The 3,727-nt window shown below is 45.0% G+C and overlaps 1 non-coding gene across 1 annotated transcript; it reads right to left on the bottom strand.

The window, feature by feature from the left end:
- Window positions 1-2,784: 2,784 nt before the first annotated feature.
- Window positions 2,785-2,903, bottom strand: LOC136859444 (5S ribosomal RNA). Its single transcript, XR_010859006.2, has one exon. It is a non-coding gene; the product is annotated as a 5S ribosomal RNA (ribosomal RNA).
- Window positions 2,904-3,727: the final 824 nt, after the last annotated feature.

The raw sequence follows: 3,727 nt of genomic DNA, 5'->3' as shown, positions 1-3,727 counted from the left end.
TAGAACCATAATTACCGCCACCACCACCACCACATTTCAAAGCGTTGGAAATATGGAAAATATTTGTCAACTAACGAACTGAACATGATCCGATCTTCATTCGAACCGACGCTAAAGATTTATGCAATTTTGAATTTCAAAATGAGGATGCGATATTATTCAATCTATTTTAAAGCAAGTCACAGCGTAATTATCACAACGTAATTTTCAAACACTTAAAATCACATAAAAATATTGCCTCAAATAATTGCACCGCTAAAGTAAAATAGATAACTAAGTAATCCTCAGAAAGGATGTGAAACTTACCACCTTTAAGCCTGGAAAGAAATCTCGACCAGGGTTACATCATTTTCATGAATTTTCATCATCATCATCATCATCTGTTTACCCTCTAGGTTCGGCTTCTCCCTCGGACTCAGCAAGGGATCCCACCTCTACCGCCTCAAGGGCAGTGTCGTAGAGCTTCAGACTCTTGGTCGGGGATACAGCTGGGGAGAATGACCAGTACATCGCCCAGGCGGCCTCACCTGCTATGCTGAACAGGGGCCTTGTGGAGGGATGGGAAGATTGGAAGAGATAGGCAAGGAAGAGGGAAGGAAGCGGCCGTGGCCTTATATTAGGTACCATCCCGGCATTCGCCTGGAGGAGAAGTGGGAAACCACGGAAAACCACTTCCAGGATGGCTGAGGTGGGAATCGAACCCACCTCTACTCAGTTGACCTCCCGAAGCTGAGTGGACCCCGTTCCAGCCCTCGTACCACTTTTCAAATTTCGTGGCAGAGCCGGGAATCGAACCCGGACCTCCGGGGGTGGCAGCTAATCACACTAACCACTACACCACATAGGCGCACTTCATCAATTTTACCGCACTAAAATACTAAACGCCTTTGAATATGGAATTTTCACGACAGCATTGTATTCGAAATCAACTTTCATTCTATTAGGTCGTGTTATACTGGCATATTGCATGTTTCAGAGATGTTTCGTGCAGAATAAAAATGGCCAACTGTAATCGGCAGGTGTCGGTAAATTTAGTGGAACTTAAAACAATTCCTGCGGCACATAATTGTGGCATCATGGTGTCTACGGTTAACATAAAATGTAGTTAGTGGGACGTAAAACCAATAATATTATTATCTTTGTTTTGTAACTTAATGTCTAGAGACTTCCTCTATTATTAATCAACGTAGTTAAGGTTTACTTAACATAAAAAAACATGGCCCAAGAGTCCCGAAGAGCCATGGCCTACCATGCGACCGCTGTTCAATTCGAAGTCCTGATGATTATGAGGTGTCGTGCAGTCAGCACGACGAATCATCTCGGCCGTTCTTGACTTTCTAGATCCAGACCGGTATATTACCATCAGATAGCTCCACAATTGCCATTATGTAGGCTGAGTGGATCTAGACCCAGCCATCATACCCAGGTAAGAAACCCTGACATGGATAGGAATCGAACCCGAGGACTCTGGATAAGAGGAAGGCACGCTAGCTCCAAACCGCGGAGCCGGCATCCATAACATACCATCTAATCAATTAGTTAATGAATAAACGTTTTCGTGTAACTCATATTTATCAAAAGAACATGCTATCCCTGAAATTAGATTTTAAATTATATTTATCCTGCGGTGGTAGACTGGTATGGTATACTGTATTTTTTGGTAATGTTGTATTCTTCTTCTCCTTTATTTCGTCGTTATGCCTGTTCAAAGAGCGCGTTTGAACTTGTTTGTTGGCCTGATGGTTTTCGCCTTCTTTCCCTCCCAAAATCTCTTCATGAATGCACTGTGTTGCATCTTGCATCCAGTGGACCACTTCCTACTAGTTTTCTTCTTAGGTTTCTCCACAAATTTGAGCTTGCTACTATTGTAGAAAAGGGTCCACGATCTTCTGTGATATTCATTTCTTGAAGGTCCGCCTTAGTTTGTTTTCATCATCATCATCATCTGTTTACCCTCCAGGTTCGGTTTTTCCCTCGGACTTAGCGAGGGATCCCACCTCTACCGCCTCAAGGGCAGTGTCCTGGAGCTTCAGACTCTTGGTCGGGGGATACAACTGGGGAGTATGACCAGTACCTCGCCCAGGCGGCCTTACCTGCTATGCTGAACAGGGGCCTTGTGGAGGGATGGGAAGATTGGAAGGGATAGGCAAGGAAGAGGGAAGGAAGCGGCCGTGGCCGTAAGTTAGGTACCATCCCGGCATTCGCCTGGAGGAGAAGTGGGAAACCACGGAAAACCACTTCCAGGATGGCTGAGGTGGGAATCGAACCCACCTCTACTCAGTTGACCTCCCGAGGCTGAGTGGACCCCGTTCCAGCCCTCGTACCACTTTTCAAATTTCGTGGCAGAGCCGGGAATCGAACCCGGGCCTCCGGGGCTGGCAGCTAATCACGCTAACCACTACACCACAGAGGCGGACCTTAGTTTGTTTTACCCAGTTTATTTCGACCTTCTTTGAGTCGGACAGCTCATGTAGGCTGAGAGCACCTCCAGCCAGCCCTCTTTTCTTTAATACTATTTGTTCGGGGAGTCGACCCATGTGGATCTTTTGCCCCTACTGGCACCATATTGTATGAACCTGGGCTTAATTGGAATGGCGGTAGTGTGGAACGTTGTGTGTTAGGAAAGGAAGATTAAAGACGTCACAAACACCCAGTCCCCAGGCCAGGGATATTAATCATTGAAATAAACAAACCTTGACCCGGCCGGAAAACGAACCCGGGGCCGCCGGGTGACAGGCGGACGTATTGCCTCCTACACCGCGGGGTCGGACAGAAAGGGACTTGAGCCAACGGCACGTGGTGTTCCCAAGCGGTCACCCATCCAAGTACTGACCACGCCCAATGTTGCTTAACTGCGGTGATCGGACAAGAACCGGTGTATTCAACATGGTATGGCCGTTGGCGAGCTAGTCCTCGGATCCAGTTAAAATTCCCTGACCTGGCCGGGAATAGAACGCGGGACCTCCGGGTAAGAGGCAAGCACGCTGTCCCTACACGGCGCGGCTTCTAACCACTACAGAAACACGCAGTAATGAATATAGCTCTCCAAATGGGGTTTGTGTCGAGAAGGGCGTGTGGCTGTTAAAAATGGCTTCACCCGCAGTAGTGCCAACCATACAAGAGGGACCAGGAAACAAGAAAATTCATTTATATAGTCATATGGTGATTTTCATTGCAAACTAGATTTGAATAAAACTGAATACTGTGCTGATTCTTGCACCCGATTGATGGCAATGAGATGACCTACGACGTACAACGACCTCTAATCATACTCATTTGTATCTTTGTCATGTTTTATAATTTTGGGAAATACACTTCAATATGACTTGGATAAACACTGTATAAAAATTTCATTTGGAAACCAATACCTGCATTCAAATATAATTTTTATGTTTTCCAGCATTAAGTGAGAAACTAATTTTTTGTGCGTTTGTAACTAATGTATAGAACCGACGCCATTATATGCTCTTTATCAGTGTAAAACAAATGACCAAATTATCAAATAATTCAATAAGCAATTTGAAACCTGAACATGCTAAGCTCTTGCATCATCTGATTGTTCGGACGTGTGTTCTCGCATAATGTCAATATTATTATACGCAGTAACGACTACACGTAGGTATTGGAATATTGAAATACGTGGACACAATTTAACACCTGAGCATACGAAATCAGTAGTATTTATTGAGTGAACGGTATGCACAATGTGTTTATAGGGTAGGACTGG

Source organism: Anabrus simplex, chromosome 1 (assembly GCF_040414725.1).
Source record: "Anabrus simplex isolate iqAnaSimp1 chromosome 1, ASM4041472v1, whole genome shotgun sequence".
Classification (NCBI taxonomy): Eukaryota; Metazoa; Arthropoda; class Insecta; order Orthoptera; family Tettigoniidae; genus Anabrus; species Anabrus simplex.
This window is presented reverse-complemented; position numbering and strand designations above follow the sequence as displayed.